General features: G+C 47.3%; 1 long non-coding RNA gene across 3 annotated transcripts in view; it reads right to left on the reverse strand.

Annotated features, from left to right (window-relative positions):
• LOC114672793 (uncharacterized) overlaps positions 1 to 13,595 on the reverse strand; it is a 66,636-nt gene extending 53,041 nt beyond the window's left edge. For all 3 annotated transcript variants that reach the window (XR_013404845.1, XR_013404844.1, XR_013404846.1), the window contains exon 1: positions 13,270 to 13,595. This is a non-coding gene — a long non-coding RNA (uncharacterized LOC114672793). The remainder of the gene's footprint in view (positions 1 to 13,269) is intronic.
• Between the last annotated feature and the right edge of the window lie 4,340 nt (positions 13,596 to 17,935).

Raw genomic sequence — 17,935 nt, forward strand, 5'->3', positions numbered from 1 at the left:
TCTCAGCTACTTGGGAGGCTGAGGCGGGAGAATGGCGTGAACCCGGGAGGCGGAGCTTGCAGTGAGCCGAGATCACGCCACTGCACTCCAGCCTGGGAGACACAGCGAGACTCCGTCTCAAAAAAAAAACCAACCAACAAACAAAAAAAAGCCTAGGTGCAGTGGCTCACGCCTATAACCCCAACACTTTGGGAAGGCAAAGGCGGGTGGATCACCTGCGGTCAGCAGTTTGAGACCAGCCTGACCAACATGGCAAAACCCCATCTCTACTAAAAATACAAAATTAGCCAGGCATGGTGGTGCACGCCTGTAATACCAGCTACTTGGAAGGCTAGGCAGAAGAATTGCTTGAACCCAGGAGATGGAGGTTGCAGTGAACCAAGATCATGTCATTGCACTTCAGACTGGGTAACAAGAGCAAAACTCCATCTCAATCAATAAATAAATATTCGACACAAAAATAATTTCATCTTTGTAATGAAGAGGGTGGAGCATGGGAAGAAGGAAATCTTCCTGAACCAATTCCAAAGACCTCATGTCGTGTGTGCATGGTAACAGCAAGTTTTTTCAGCATTTGCTCTTTTTTGTTAAAAAAACAAAACAAGGCCGGGAGCGGTGGCTCAAGCCTGTAATCCCAGCACTTTGGGAGGCCGAGCCAGGTGGATCACGAGGTCAGGAGATCAAGACCATCCTGCCTAACATGGTGAAACCCCGTCTCTACTAAAAAATACAAAAAAAACTAGCCGGGCGAGGTGGTGGGCACCTGTAGTCCCAGCTACTCGGGAGGCTGAGGCAGGAGAATGGCGTAAACCCAGGAGGCGGAGCTTGCAGTGAGCCGAGATCTGACCACTGCACTCCAGCCTGGGCGACAGAGTGAGACTCCGTCTCAAAAAAAACAAAAACAAAAACAAAACAAAACAAAAACTCTACTCTCTGCCGATTTATGCCTTAAATAACTATTTTTGAAGTATTTACAGGGTACAACTTAGTACATGTGTCAGTCTGTGGCAGATGGTGGAAGGCTAGAAAACACATTTGGTCAAGGTCAAACCTCTACACTTCAGACCACTGCAGTCTCATGGAGGAAATAAGACAGTTACATAAAATGCCATAGTGTAAAGTACAGTTTCTGGCATGCACATTTTTTTGGTGGCACAGCACAAATTAAGTATTTTTTTAATTTTTTATTTTTTTATTTTTTTGAGATGGATTTTTGCTGTGTCACCCAGCCTGGAGTGCAGTGGCGCAATCTCAGTTCACTGCAACCTCCACCTCCTGGATTCAACTGATTCTCATGCCTCAGCCACCCGAGTAGCTGGGATTACAGGCACCACCACCACACCTGGCTAATGTTTTTTGTATTTTTATTAGAGATGGCGTTTCACCATGTTGGTCAGGCTGGTTTCGAACTCCTGACCTCAAGTAATCCACCCGCCTCAGCCTCTCAAAGTGTTGGGGTTACAGGCGTGAACCACTGTGCCCAGACAGAAATTAAGTCTTACTAAGAGGCCGGGCGCAGTGGCTCACACCTGCAATCCCAGCACTTTGGGAGGTCAAGATGGGTAGATTGCCTGAAGTCAGGAGTTTGAGACCAGCCTGGCCAACATGGTGAAACCCCCTCTCTAATAAAAATGCAAAAAAATTAGCCAGGCATGGTGGCAGGCGCCTGTAATTCCAGCTACTCTGGAGGCAAAAGCAGGAGAATTGCTTGAACCTGGGAGGTGGAGGTTGCAGTGAGCCTAGATCACACCACTGCACTCCAGCCTGGGCGATAAAGCAAGACTCTATCTCAGGAAAAAAAGAGAAAAAAAAAAGAGGCATTTTACTATTTTATATTGGGTAAGCATGGAAAAGGAGGCAAACTAATTTATTTGAGTGTGTAGAGAAGAAAAAGCAAGTTTTCCTTACTTAAGGCTCATGGCTGAGACTCCTATAACAAAATACAGATTAACAAGAGAAAAGCATATACATTTATGTAATATAAGTTTTACATGATGGGGAGTTTTCCTAAGGAAATAAAGACCCAAAGAAAAGCCTGTGTACTTTTATGCATAGGGTTGAGAAAGTGGATAGTTGTGCAGAAGTATGATTGAACAAACTGGGTATGATCTCACGGTAATAAATTGGGGACATGAGATTAGCAAGACCTGTTTGTTCAGATTCTTCTTGGCAGCCCTGTATGACATTCTTTCCACCCTGATACAGGGCAGGACACCTGTCACATGAGGGTTTTCAAAGGAGATAAGAGGATGACCTTCCTAGGCTTTATGGCCTGCTTCAGAGAAGGATGAGGGAGATGTGACAGTGGCCTTCCAGTGTATGCTGTTTTCTCAACTTCCAAGGTGCTATGCTTGGGGGTTGGGTTTCCTATGCCATATCAGTGCTTACAGTATGACAAGCAGCGTGATGAGTGCTTTACAAAGCCTGCACTACGTATCAGGTAGTTTTTACCCATTTGTAAGATGAGCAATCTTCATATCTTCATTTTAGAAAGACTGACCAAAGGCCCATAGTCATACAGACAGATGGTAGAATCCGGAATTGAAACTAGTTTCCTATGCTACCATGGAGTGAAGCAAAAAAAGGAACTAAAACTAGGTCTAGGCTCGTAGGCTGGGTGTAGTGGCTCACGCCTGTAATCACAGCACTTTGAGAGGCCTAGGCGGGTAGATCACCTGAGGTCAGGAGTTCAAGACCAGCCTGGCCAAGATGGTGAAACCCCATTTCTACTAAAAATACAAAAATTAGCCAGGTATGGTTGTGTGCACCTGTAACCTCGGCTACTCAGGTGGCTGCGGCGCGAGAATCACTTGAACCTGGGAGATAGAGGCTTCAGTGAGCTGAGATCGGGCCACTGTATTCCAGCCTGGGCAGCAGAGTAAGACTGTCTCAAAAGCAAAGAACAGAAAAGAAAAAAAGAAGAGAAAAGAAACTAGGTCTAATGCTTCCTAAGACTTATTAATGTTCTTTGTTTTTATTTTTTGAAGAGTTTATTTTTTCTTTTTCTTTTTATATATATATGTTTTTTGAGACGGAGTTTTGCTCTTGTTGCCAAGGCTGGAGTGCAATGGCACGATCTCAGCTGAGCCTCTCAAGTAGCTGGGATTACAGGTGCCCGCCATCATGTCCGGCTAATTTTTGTATTTTTAGTAGAGACAGGGTTTCATCATGTTGGCCAGGCTGGTCTTGCCTCAGGCAGTCCACCCGCGTTGGCCTTCCAAAATGCCGGTATTACAGACGTGAGCCACTGCTCCCGGACATGACCCTTATGAAAAAATAAACTCTTGTCCGGGCACAGTGGCTCATGCCTGTAATCCCAGCACTTTGAGGAAAAAAAAAAAAAGTCTTAAGTGTTTGTTTTAGGACACAGGTCACAGGTATTTGTGTGTGTGTGTGTGTGTGTGTGTGTGTGTGTGTGTGTGTGTGTGTGTGTGTGTTTTGAGAGAAGGAGTCTCGGCCAGGTGCAGTGGCTAATGCCTGTAATCCCAGCACTTTGGGAGGCTGAGGCAGGCGGATCACGAGGTTAGGAGTTTGAGACCATCCTGGCCAACATGGTGAAATCCTGTCTCTACTAAAAATACAAAAATTAGGCCGGGCGCGGTGGCTCAAGCCTGTAATCCCAGCACTTTGGGAGGCCGAGACGGGCGGATCACGAGGTCAGGAGATCGAAACCATCCTGGCTGACACAGTGAAACCCCGTCTCTACTAAAAAATACAAAAAACTAGCCGGGCGAGGTGGCGGGCGCCTATAGTCCCAGCTACTCAGGAGGCTGAGGCAGGAGAATGGCGTGAACCCGGGAGGCAGAGCTTGCAGTGAGCCGAGATCCGGCCACTGCACTCCAGCCTGGGCGGCAGAGCGAGACTCCGTCTCAAAAAAATAAATAAATAAAAATAAAAAAAAAAATACAAAAATTAGCCAGGCATGGTGGCACGTGCCTGTAATCCCAGCTACTTAGGAGGCTGAGGCAGGAGAATCGCTTGCACCAGGCAGTCAGAGGTTGCAGTGAGCTGAGATCGTGCCACTGCACTCCAGCCTGGCAACAGAGTGAGACTCCGTCACAAAAAACAAAACAAAACAGAAAAAACAGAGAGAGAGAAGGAGTCTTACTGTGTTGCTCAGGCTGGAATTCAGTGGCTCGATCTCAGCTCACTGCAACCTCCGCTTCCCGGGTTCAAGAGATTCTCCCACCTCAACTTCCCGAGTAGCCGTGACTACAGGTGTGCACCACCGTGCCTGGTTCATTTTTGTATTTTTAGTACAGACAGGGTTTTGGCACGTTGGTCAGGCTGGTCTCAAACTCCTGACCTTGTGATCCACCTGCCTTGGCTTCCCAAAGTGCTGGGATTACAGGCACGAGCCACTGCACCCTGCAGTCACACAGACTTTATTCAATACTATCTTGATAGATCTAGGGACGACTGCAATGGGATTTTGCAATGGAGAGAGAGAGAGACAGGCTCCCCCTTGTAATCCCAGCACTTTGGGAGGCAGAGGTGAGTGGATCACCTGAGATTGGGAGTTCAGGCCAGCCTGGCCAACATGGTAAACCCCGTCTCTACTAAAAATACAAAAATTAGCCAGGCACAGAGGCTCACGCCTGTAATCCCAGCACTTCGGGAGGCCGAGGCAGGTGGATCACCTGAGGTCAGGAGTTCAAGACCAGCGTGACCAACATGGTATAACCCTCTCTCTACCAAAAAATACAAAAATTGGCAAGGCATGGTGGCGGGTGTTTGTAATCCCAGCTACTTGGGAGGCTGAGGTAGGAGAATCACTTGAACCTGGGAGGCAGAAGTTTCAGTGAGCCGAGATCACGCCATTGCACTCTAGCCTGGGTGAAAGAGCAAGACTCTGTCTGAAAAAAAAAAAAAAAAAATAGCCGGGTGTGGTGGTGGGCCACTGTAATCACATTTACTTGGGAGGCTGAGGCAGGAGAATCACTTAAACCTGGTAGGTGGAGGTTGCAGTGAGCTGAGACCATGACATTGCACTCAACATTGCACTCTAGCCTGGGCAATAAGAGCGAAACTCCATCTCAAAAAAAAAAGAAAGAAGTCTTGGCTGGGCATGGTGGCTCATGCCTGTAATCCCAGTATTTTGGGAGGCTGAGGTTGGGGGATCACCTGAGGTCAGGAGTTTGCCTGAAATAATTAAGTTCCGCTTCAAATTCCCTTGTTCCTTGTAACCGCTAGTGTCCTTTCACACTGCTAAAAACAATAAGTTCTTTTTCTGTAAACAACCCTTCATGCCTTTGCCGAGCCCAAACATGCCTTCCCAGCTAATTGGTAACAGACAGTCTCTCCCTCCCCTCCTCTCTTCGCAAATTATGCTTTTACCCTATTTGGAAAAATGTAAGTCTTAGCTAATCGGGTTAACTTGGATTGTGGGTTCCAACTCCAGCCAATGGGGAGAGGACACAGAAACTGGAGCTGCGTTAGGGATAAAAATCCTTCTCTCCTTTGTTTGGTGTGTTCTTGCAATCATGACAGACGCAGGCAGCAGCCTTCTGCAGAAGTAAGTTTGCCTTGCTGAGAAACTTTCTAAGTGCTGATTTTCTTTGTGGCATCGAGCACTTGTTCCTAACAAGTTAGAGACCAGCCTGGCCAACATGGTGAAACCCTGTCTCTACTAAAAATACAAAAATTAGCTGGGCGTGGTGGCAGGGTCCTGTAATCCCAGCTTCTTGGGAGGCTGAAGCAGGAGAATAACTTGAACCTGGGAGGTAGATGTTGCAGTGAGCCGAGATGGTGCCATTGCACTCCAGGCTGGGTGACAACAGCAAAACTCTGCCTCAAAAAAAAGAAATAAGTCTTGGCAGGGCACAGTGGCTTGCCCCTGTAATCCCAGCGCTTTGGGAGGCCAAGGTGGGAGGATCACTTGAAGTCAGGAGTTTGAGACCAGCCTGGCCAACATGGCGAAACCCAGCTCTACAAAAAACACAAAAATTAGCCAGGCATGGTGGTGTGTATCTTTAATCCCAGCTACTTGGGAGGCTGAGGCACGAGAATCGCTTGAACCCGGGAAGTGGAGGTTGCAGAGAGCTGCACACCAGCCGGGATGATAGAGACGCCATCTCAAAAAAAAAGAAGAAGAAAAGAAAAACCTATGGCATTTATTTATCTAATGTGAAATATAACACACATAGCAAAACTCCATAGAACAATATGAACCATAATAATTATAAAATATCACCCTCATAAACACTATTTATGTATATACCAGTTTTGTGAGCAGCCCCAAAATGCGCCCCCTCCTCCCAGGATCACACTCCATTTCTCTCCTCTAGAGGGAGGTAAACGCCACCCTGACTTTCTCACAAATTACTTTCTTGCTTCACTACACCCATTTTTTTCGGCATCTTCACTTTAATGTGCATACCTAAACAATGTGGTTTTGGTTTGACTGTTTTTTTGTTTGTTTGTTTTTTGTTTTTAATAACAAAAGACAGGGGTTTGCCATGTTGACCAGGCTGGTCCCACTCAGCCTCCCAAAGTCCTGTGATTACAGGCATGAGCCAGTGAGCCTGGCCTGTTTTGTCTGTTTTTGAAGTTTACATATTTAGACTTATACTCTATGTATTTTCTTTATGTATTGCTCTTTCCCTGAACATTGTGATATTTATGCACGCTGTATTCAGCTGTAATTTGTTACTTTCTATTGATATTCTATTACATGAACACAGCAGACTTTATCTCTTATGTTCATGGATAATGGGTTTCTGTTTGGGGCTATCAAGAATGTTCTTGTCCACCTATCCTGGGGCACAGGTGCTTCTTAAATATTAGTGTATATATGTATCACATAGGGATCTTGTTGAGATACAGATTCTAATTCAGATGGTCTGCTGCTGGGCCCATGGAATTATTTCCTTTGCCCAATTCTCTCTGTTGCCCAGGAATGCCTGCCTTCCTGCCTGCCTTTCTGCCTGCCTTCCTTCCCTCTCTGTTGCCCAGGCTGCAGTGCAGTGGCTCACTGCCAACTTCCACCTCCCAGGTGCGTGCGTGCCTGCCTACCTGCCTTCCCTCCCTCTCTGTTGCCCAGGCTGCAGTGCAGTGGCTCACTGCCAACCTCCACCTCCCAGGTTCAAGCAGTTCTCCTTACTCAGTCTCCAGAGTAGCTAGGATTATAGAAGCCCACCACCTCACCCGGCCAGATTTTTTATTTGTTTGTTTGTTTTTAGATGGAGTTTTGCTCTTGTTGCCCAGGCTGGAGTGCAGTGGCACCATCTCAGCTCACTGCAACCTCTGCCTCCCAGATTCAAGTGATTCTCCTGCCTCAGCCTCCCGAGTAACTGGGACTACAGGCGCCCGCCACCATGTTTGGCTAATTTTCATATTTTTAGTAGAGATGGGGTTTCGTCATGTTGGCCAGGCTGGTCTCAAACTCCTGACCTCACGTGATCCACTTGCCTCAGTCTCCCAAAGTTCTGGGATTACAGGCATGAGCCACTGTGCCTTGCCAAGATTCTTAATATTTGTTATCCACGGGGGTAATCTTAATTTGTATTTTTTGGGGTATTTATGAGATTGCAAGGCTTTTTATATATTAGCCATTTGGAGTCTCCCTCCCCCCACCCCTTTTTTTGAGTCTTGCTCTGTCACCTAGGCTGGAGTGCAGTGGTGCTGATCATGGCTCACTGCAGTCTTGGCCTCCCAGGCTCAAGCGATCCTCCCACTTCAGCCTGTAGGCAGGACTACAGGCGTGTGCCACACTGCGCCTAATTTTTATTTATTTATTTAGAGTCAGAGTCTTGCTCTTGTCACCCAGGCTGGAGTGTAATGGCACGACCTTGGCTCACTGAAACCTCTGTCTCTTAGGTTCAGGTGATTCTCTTGTCTCAGCTTCCCAAGTAGCTGGGATTACAGGTGCCCGCCACCATACCCGCCTAATTTTCTACTAAAATAGAGATGGGGTTTTCCCATGTTGGCCAGACTGGACTCGAACTCCTGACCTCAGGTGATCACATGCCTTGGCCTCCCAAAGTGCTGGGATTACAGGCATGAGCCACCATACCTGGCCTTGAATTTCCTCTTTTTGGAAAATGTTTGAGGTCCTCCTCCTTCCCACCTCAGTTTTCTTTGAAAAACTGTTGTGCCTTTTACCATTGTGGCAGAGGAAAAACCTTTCCTTTATCGTCTTAGGTTCCTACTACGAGGGCTTGTGAATTAAACTGACAAAAGACAGATTCATAGAAGATTAAAAGTCTATTCATATGCATAGAAGATATAATAAGACAAATCGCTAGCTTACCAAATGTTGAAAGCTGGAGTGTAAATGCCTAATTCAGAAGGTGAGAGAGAGGAGAGAAAATTTACTGAGATGAACAAATAGGTTTCTCTAGGCAGTACAAATTGTAGCAGGACGAGCTGCAGACAAAACCCCTCAGACACCTGAGTTAAAGAAGGAAGGGCTTTATTCGGCCCGAAGCTGGGCAAGACTGACATCTCAAAAACCAAGCTCCTGGCCGGGCGCGGTGGCTCAAGCCTGTAATCCCAGCACTTTGGAAGGCTGAGGCGGGTGGATCACGAGGTCAGGAGATCGAGACTATTCTGGCTAACATGGTGAAACCCCGTCTCTACTAAAAATACAAAAAACTAGCCGGGCGTGGTGGCGGGCGCCTGTAGTCCCAGCTACTTGGGAGGCTGAGGCGGGAGAATGGCGTGAACCCGGGAGGCGAAGCTTGCAGTGAGCCGAGATCACGCCACTGCACTCCAGCCTGGGAGACACAGCGAGACTCCATCTCAAAAAAAAAAAAAAAAAAAAAAAAACCAAGCTCCCCAAGTAAGCAATTCCTGTCCCTTTTAAGAGCTTACAACTCTAACAGGGTCCGTGTGAGAGGATCCTGATCGATCGAGCAAGCAGGGGGTATGTGACTCGGGGCTGCATGAACCAGTAATAAGAACAGAACAGAACAGGACAGGGATTTTCACAGTGCTTTTCCATACAATGACTGTAATCTATAGATAACATAACCAATTACATCAGGAGTCCATCTTTAACTACCAGGCCCAGGGTATGGCGCCGGGCAGTCTGCCTGTGCATTTCATTTCTGCCTTTTAGTTTTCACTTCTTTCTTTGGAGGCAGAAATTGGGCATAAGACAATATAAGGGGTGGTCTCCTCCCTTAAAATGAGTTTTCTGGAGAACCAATGGTTGATAAGAAAGTTTGTGATGTATGGTGGCACAATTTGGGCTCACTGCAACCTCTGATGCTCTGGCTAAAGTGATCCTCTCACCTAAGCCTCCCCAGTAGCTGGGACTACAGGCGTGTGCCACCATGCCCCGCTAATTTTTTGTATTTTTTTGTAGTGATGATGTAACCACCCAAGGGGTTCACCTTGCCCACTGCCTAGACAGAGCCGATTTCTCAAGACGGGAATTGGAATAGAAAAGGAGTAATTCACACAGTGAGAGCCAGCTGTGCTGGAGACTGGAGTTTTATTATTACTCAAATCAGTCTCCTCGAGCATTAGGGGAGCAGAGTTTTTAAGGATAACTTGGTGGGTGAAGGGAAGCCAGTGAGACAGGAGTGTCACTGGTCAACGGTGAAATCATAGGGAGTTGAAGCTGTCTCCTTGTGCTGAGTCAGTTCCTGGGTGGGAGTCCCAAGATCAGATGAGCCAGTTAATAGATCTGGGGGTGCCAGCTGATCCATCAAGTGCAGGGTCTGCAAAATATCTCAAGCACTGATCTTACAAGCAGATTAGGGAGGGTAAGAATCTTGTAGCCTCCAGGTGCAAGACTCCTAAACAGTAATTTCTAATCTTGTGACTAATGTTAGTCCCACAGAGGCTATCTAGTCCTCAGGCAAGAAGAAATCTGCTTTGGGAAAGGGCTATCATCATCTTTGTTTTAAACTAAAAACTAAGTTTCCCCCAAAGTTAGTTCAGCCTAAACCCAGGAATGAATAAGGACACCTTGGAGGTTAGAAGCAAGATTAAGTTAGAGTCGGTTAAGTTAGATCTCTTTCACTGTCTCAGTCATAATTTTGCAAATGGGGTTTTGCCATGTTGCCTAGGGTGGGCAAGTGGTCCTTTTGTCTTCCACATGGCCATGAAACTCCCCTGGAGATGGGATTTACAGTAGGTTTGGTCTGTCTTCTGGGAACAGACCCACCTCAATTTTCAGAAGTTTCTGCTTTTAGTCAGATAAGGGAAGCTACGAGAAGACCTCTTTCTGCATCAGTTTATTGTCAAATGTCTTCAGTTTAAAGTAATCTTCATGGCTGGGCACGGTGGCTCACATCTGTAATCCTAGCACTTTGGAAGGCTGAGGCAGGTGGATCACCTGCGGTCAGGAGTTCGAGAACAGCCTGGCCAACATGGCAAAACCCCATCTCTACTGAAAATACAAAAATTAGCCAGGTGTGGTGGCAGGTGCCTGTAATCCCAGCTACTCAGGAGACTGAGACAGGAGAATCGCTTGAACCTGGGAGACTGAGATTGCAGTGGGCCAAGATCGCGCCACTGCACTCTAGCCTGGGCGATGGAGCAAGACTCTGCCTCAAAAAAAAAAAAAAAAAAAAAAAACCTTCACAGCAACTTTGGGTTCTGAGTAGGTCCCTATACCATCATGAAAATTTCCCAGGTATTATTTATTTGAGACAGAGTCTTGCTCTGTCGCCAGGCTGGAGTGCAGTGGCTTGATCTTGGCTCACTGCAACCTCTGCCTCCCAGGTTCAAGGGATTCTCATGCCTCAGCCTCCCAAGTAGCTGGGACTACAGCTGCCCACCACCATGCCTGGCTAATATTTTTGTATTTTTAGTAGAGATGGGGTTTCACCATGTTGGCCAGGCTGGTTTCGAACTCCTGAGCTCAAGCGATCCACCTGCCTTGGCCTCTCTAAGTGCTGGGATTACAGGCATAAGCCACCTTGCCCGGCCTGCAAATCCTTTTAATAGGAGGCAGAATTAGTATTTAAAACTAATCTATAGGCTGGGCACAGTGGCTCATGCCTGTAATCCCAGTACTTTGGGAGGCCGAGGCAGGTGGATCGCCTGAAATCAGGAGTTCGAGACCAGCCTGGCTAACATGGTGAAACCCCCTCTCTACTAAAAATACAAAAAAATTAGCCAGGCATAGTAGTGGGCACCTGTAATCCCAGCTACTCTGGAGGCTAAAGCAGGAGAATTGCTTGAACCTGGGAGGTGGAGGTTGCAGTGAGCCTAGATCACGCCATTGCACTCCAGCCTGGGCGACAGAGCAAGACCCATCTCAAAAAATCAAAACAAGCACAAAAACCTAATGTATAAAACAAATGCATAGGTGGGCACCCTTGTAGCCTCAGCTACTCTGGAGACTGAAGCAAGAGGACTGATTGAGCTTAGGAGCTCGAGGTTGTAATGGGTGATGATGACACCCATGAATAACCACTGCACTCCAGCATGAGTAACACAGCAAGACCCTGTCTCTAAATAAAAAAAAAAGAGAGAGAAAAATAAATGTAGTTATGTTTCCTTGATCATGCATAAACTGACTCGAAATAGTTGCCTCTGGGTGCATTGGGAAGTGGGCAAATGGGTTACGATTTTTCACTATAAGCTCCTGAGTGGCTGGGATAATAGGCGCCTGCCACTGCACCTGGCTAATTTTTGTATTTTTAGTAGAGACGGAGTTTCTCCATCTTGGCCAGGCTGGTCTTGAACTCCAAACCTCAGACAATCCGCACACCTCGGCCTCTCAGAGTGCTGGGATTACAGGCGTGAGCCACCCAGCCCGGCATCAAAGTCTTATCTGTACTGTTAACATAGGAATTTCGCTGTTGCACATCTGAAACGGAGACAACTTTGCTTTGAAATACTTGTGCAGCTAATAAAAACATTCTTGCGGCTGGGTGTGGTAGCTCATGCTTGTAATACCAGCACTTTGGGGGGCGGGCAGACCACCTGAGGTCAGAAGTTCAAGACCAGCCTGGCCAACATGGAGAAACCCCGGCTCTACTAAAAACACAAAAAATGAACCTGGAAAGCAGAGGCTGCAGTGATCCGAGATCACATTCCTGCACCGCAGCCTGGGTGACAGAGCAAGACTCTGTCTCAAAAGAAAAGAAAAATTATTGCTCTTGTTAGGGATACGTTTGAATTGTTGAAAATGACAGGGTAGCGAAGGGAAAAGTATGTGCTAATAAAATGGCAAGCCTAATTACCAGGGTAAATATTTTTAAGATTTTGAAGCATGTGTTTGAACAGCGCAGCTGGAGAAAATTATGTCAAATGTCTTGAGGATATGGAATGCCAAACACAAGGATCTAAAAATGGTAGTAGTGCTTTAATCCCACTGCCTTGGGACAGTGACAGAAATCAGGGACAAGAAGAAACACATTTCTTGAATTGGGCAGCTGAAAACCTAAACAAATCACTATCAAGTCCGTTTATTTGTGTGTGTACATTCAGTTATTTGTATTATTATTTGAGACGGAGTTTCGCTCTTTTTGCCCAGGCTGGAGTGCAATGGCTCAGTCTCGACTCACTGTAACCTCCGTCTCCCGGGTTCAAGCGATTCTCCTGCCTCAGCCTCCCGAATAGCTGAGACTACAGGCATGAACCACCACGCCCAACTAATCGTATTTTTAGTAGAGGTGGGGTTTCTCCATGTTGGTCAGGCTGGTCTCGAACTCCCGACCTCAGGTGATCCGCCCACCTTGGCCTCAGGAAGTGTTCGGATTACAGGTGTGAGCCACTACGCCCGGCATTATTATTTTTTAACGAGACGGGGGTCTCACTATGTTGCCCAGGTTGGTCACGAACTCCTGGGCTCAAGCAATCCTCCTGCCTCGGCCTCCCAAGTGCCATTTGTATTTTATATACTCTTAAGGACCATGGGGCAGATACAGCACAGGTGGAAAGTCAGCTCTGAGTTAAGCCTGTTGGAGATGTAGCAACACCACGCAGAAACACAGAAAGATGGGGGGTAGGGCTGGGTGCAGGGGCTCACTCCTGTAATCCCAGCATTTTGGAAGGCCAAGGCGGGCGGATCACTTGAGACCAGTAGTTGAGACCAGCCTGGGCAACAAGGCGAAACCCCGTCTCTACCAAAAATATAAAATTAGCCGGGCACGCACCTGTAGTCCCAGCTACTCAGGAGGCTGAAGTGAGACGATCGCTTGAGCCCGGGAGGCGGAGGTTACGGTGGGCCGAGATCGCGCCACTGCACTCCAGCCTGGGTGACAGAGTGAGCCCCTGTCTCACGAAGGGAAGGGGAAGGGAAAGGGAAAGGAAGAAAGAAATGGAAGCGGTGTAAGACCGAAGGAATCTGGGACGGAAGCTCACCCCCTGGAAGGCCTAGGGAGAGAGGCGCCGGCGACGTGTCTCCACCACGCGTCACCGGCATGCGCGGTCCACACTCCAGCGCCGGCTCTCGCGAGAGCCCCGAGCAAGAAACCGAATCTGCAGGTGCGCCACCCTTTGCCTGCGGCACCCTTCCTCCCGCTGTCAGGGTGATGGTCGCGATAGTTGCACCAGCAGAGGAGCGCGAAAACCTCTTATGCTGCCTCCCAGTGACCGCCAGTTCCCGGACCACGTTCTCCCTAGGAGCCCAAGAAGGGCGGACAACCAGGCGCGCTTGGCCGGTCTCGGGAGGAAGAAGTGGCGGAAGTGGGATTTGGGAGACAATCCTGGAGTCGGTGTGCTACGCATGCGCCAATGGAAGCGGCCAGGCGGGTGGAGGCGGTGACCGCGCGCAGGCACCAGCGTCCCAGAGGCCTATCGTCTCGCGCGCAGAGCCGCGCGGTACGCGGCGTCACAGCACATCCGAGCTAGAGTCCAGTCACGTGACCCGCTCGTGGCGGTCCATGTGGGGCGTTGTAGTAGCATTTAGTGAGTCAAGCGAACCTAGCGGGCTGCAGCCCTAGATCAGTTTCTCCGTCAGATTCCATTTCCTCCAGCGGCACCTGAACCGGCGCGGCCCTCTGCGTCTTCTTGCTCCCTGGGGATGGGGCGCGTAGCCCCCTTCTTCACAGAAGGGAAAGATATTTGAGCAGGTGGAAGAAACAGGTGCCTGGGACGCTGTCCCGACGCCCACACGATGCGCTGAGACCTGAGCTTACCCTCGCGTGTCCCATTGTGCCGTGATTCTGTCGCGGCCCTATGGGGACTCTGCGCCTTTTGCGGTTTTCCTTAGTCCTGTGGCCCGAGACCTTTGCAGTCTCCCTGCCGCAATGGAGACGTCCTAGGAGGGTCTTCTGTTTCCATGTTTAGGGAAATGGAAAACCTACATAGTTTAGTAACGAATTGAAAGAGTAGTCCAAAGTCTTCCCACAAAGACGACTCCAAGCCACCATGGCTACCATAGCAAATTGAACGATATATAAGAGGAAAACATAATTCCAGTCTTAAATAGTTCCAGAATAAAAGGGGGAAGGAAGACGAAAGCGGGAAACACTTTTTAACTTTTTAATGGCCTAGCATAACCCTGATAGGAAAACCTGACAAAAAACAGCAAACGGAAGGAAAAGTGTATGCAAGTTTTGCTCATGAGTGTAGACGGAAAAATCTGTAAGCAAAATATTAGCAAAATCTAGTATTATGTGAAAGGAATAATACCATACCCAAGTTAAGTGATGTTTTGTTTTGTTTTTTTGAGATGGAGTCTTGCTCTCTCTTGAGGCTGGAGTGCAGTGGCGCGATCTCGGCTCACTGAAACCCCCACCTCCTGGGTTCAAGTGATTCTCCTGCCTCAGCCTCCCGAGTGGCTGGGATTACAGGTGTGCATCACCACGCCCGGCTAATGTTTTTGTATTTTTAGTAGAGACGGTGGAGGGGTTTCACCATATTGGCCAGGCTGGTCTGGAACTCCTGACCTCAAGTGATCCAACCGCCTGGGCGTCCCAAAGCGGTGGAATTACAGGCGTGAGCCACCTCGTCCAACCAAATTAGGTTGTTTTAACATTAGAAGACAAATTACTGTAATTCAAGATATTAATTAATGGAGAAAATATCATCTTAGTAAATGTAGAATAAATTATTAAATTTAACACTTATTCATGATAAACACGGAAAACCAGGACTAGAAGAGAAATTAATCTTATAGAGGGTATCTGCAAAACACCATACACCAAACATCCTACTTAATGGTAAAGGATTGAAAGGGTTTATCTTTAAGAACGTGGGGCCGGGCGCGGTGGCTCAAGCCTGAAATCCCAGCACTTTGGGAGGCCGAAGCAGGCAGATCACGAGGTCAGGAGATCGAGACCACCCCTGGCTAACATGGTGAAACCCCGTCTCTACTAAAAATACAAAAAACTAGCCGGGCGTGGTGGCGGGCGCCTGTAGTCCCAGCTACTCGGAGGCTGAGGCAGGAGAATGGCGTGAACCCAGGAGGCAGAGCTTGCAGTGAGCCAAGATCGCGCCACTGCACTCGAGCCTGGGTGACACAGCGAGACTCCATCTCAAAATAAATAAATAAATAAAAAATAAAGAACTTGGGGCCTTTAACTCTACAGTTTCCCCCAGTTGTTGCTGATTCCATATACATAGACCATTTCAACATGTTTCTCTGTCCTGTTTCCTGCTAATTGGTATGGTTGGATTATTTTATTCCTTGAACATAGTAATCATAATTATTTTGTAATCTGTATTATGATAATTCCAGTGTCTGAATTTTTTTCAAGTTTCTTTTTTTTTTTTTTTTTTGAGACAGAATCTCACTCTGTCACTCAGACTAGAGTGCAGTGGTGTAATCTTGGCTCACTGCAACTTCCCTCTCCAAGGTTCAAGCAATTTTTGTGCCTCAGCCTCCTGAGTAGCTGGGACTACAGGTGTGCACCATCACAGCTGGCTAATTTTTTTTTTTTTCTTGAGACGGAGTTTTGCTCTGTTGCCCAGGCTGGAGTGCCGGAGTGCAATGGCATGAACTCGGCTGACTGCAACTTCTGCCTCCTGGGTTCAAGTGATTCTCCTACCTCTGCCTCTCAAGTAGCTGGGATTACAGGCGCCTGCCACCACACCTGGTTAATTTTTGTATTTTTAGTAGCGATGAGGTTTCACCATGTTGGCCAGGCTGGTCGTGAACTCCTGACATCAGGTGATCCACCCATCTCAGCCTCCCAAAATGCTGGGATTACAGGCGTGAGCCACCATGCCCGGCCTTTTTCAAGTTCTTTTTTTCTGCTGCCTGATGTTTATGTTGTGTATCATCCATGGTGTCTTTTCATTTTGCCCAAGCTGGACTCAATCTCCCAGGACTCAAGAGATCCTCTTTAGCTTCTCAAGTAGCTGGGACTACAGGTGCATGCCAGCACACCCATAGTGTCTTGTTTCTTTGTGTGTTTACTTTTTGTTCTTGAAAAAGTATTTATGAGAAAAAGTACTTGTGGCTTCTTTTGGAGAAGATCTTTGTTTGCTTCTGCTAGGTGCCTTGAAGCCCTTTCAGTCTGAGACTAGCTTTCATGGGTTGAAGTTCGTTGGGTCAAAGCAAATGCAGGTTACAAACATGGGCGAAAGCTGCCCAATGACCACATCTACTCAAAGATGGGATTTTATTTATTTATTTATTTGTTGAGACAAAGTCTCACTCTTTTGCCCAATCTGGAGTGCAGTGGTGCAATCTCGGCTCACTGCAACCTCCCAGGTTCAAGCGATTCTGCTGCCTCAGCCTCCTGAATAGCTGGGACTACAGGCATGCTCCACCATGCCTGGCTAATTTTTGTATTTTTAGTACAGATGGGGTTTCATTAGTTGGCCAGGCTTGTCTTGAACTCCTGACCTCATGATCCGCCTGCCTCGGCCTCCTAACGTGCTGGGATTACAGGCGTGAGCCACCACACCCGACCAAAGATGGAATTTTAAAAATGTTCTTTGCCTCCTCCCCACTCCCATTATAGTCAATGCAAAAGCAACCTTTCCCAATGTTCTGAGATGCTGGTCCACCTTCACTCTTAGGGCATAGCCTATGGAGTCCCAACTTAATATAGAAAGGGTCATCTAGTAGCGTTTTTGCCATGGAAAGCCCTAGACATTGGATGCTGTTTCCATGGATGCTGTTTCCATGCCCTGTGAGGCTACCAAAAACAACTAGATGTTGCCTGACTGGCAGATATCCTCAGGGCAAGAGTAGCTTTTGTGCTCTTCTGTTCCATTTGCTTCTCTGGGTTCTCACATTCTCTTAGCCTTTACCCTAATAATTTTTTACTATCAACAACTTGATGTTTTGGGAAATGTGCCTTATATTTTATTCAGTATCTTTATTTTATTTTATTTTACTTTTTTGTTTTGTTTTGAGATGGAGTCTCACTCTCTCACGCAGTCTGGAGTGCAGTGGCGCAATCTCCGCTCACTGCAACCTCCGCCTCCTGGGTTCAACAGATAATGCTGCCTCAGCGTCCTGAATAGCTGGGATTATAGGTGCCCGCCACCACGCCTGGCTAATTTTTGTACTGTTAGTTGACACGAGGTTTCACTGTGTTGGCCAGGCTGGTGCTGAATTCCTGACCTCAGGTGATCTGCCCGCCTCGGCCTGCCAAAGTGCTTGGATTACAGGTGCAAGCCACCGTGCGCAGCCTGTTCAGCACCTTTAGTCATTATCATTGGGCACATTGGTTGAATAAACCAGCCTATCATAACTGGAAATAGATGTTTGACATTTCACTCATTTTCTTCAGTCTGTTTATTTTATATCTGAAGATACATTACTGAAGGCTAAGTTCCTATATCTTTTTTTGGTTTTTGTTTTGTTTTTTGAGATGGAGTCTCGCTCTGTGACCCAGGCTGGGTGCAGTGGCACGATCTCAGCTCACTGCAACCTCCGCCTCCCTGGTTCAAGCAATTTTCCTGCCTCAGCCTCCTAAGTAGCTGGAATTACAGGCACATGCCACCACACCTGGCTGATTTTTGTATTTTTAATAGAATTGGGGTTTCACCATGTTGGTCATTGAATTTTGATAGAGAGATAGCCAAAGTCAGACTGATTTTCCTTATCTTTTTTAGTTGACACGTTCTT

This window comes from Macaca mulatta, chromosome 15 (genome assembly GCF_049350105.2).
Source record: "Macaca mulatta isolate MMU2019108-1 chromosome 15, T2T-MMU8v2.0, whole genome shotgun sequence".
In the NCBI taxonomy this organism is placed as follows: domain Eukaryota; kingdom Metazoa; phylum Chordata; class Mammalia; order Primates; family Cercopithecidae; genus Macaca; species Macaca mulatta.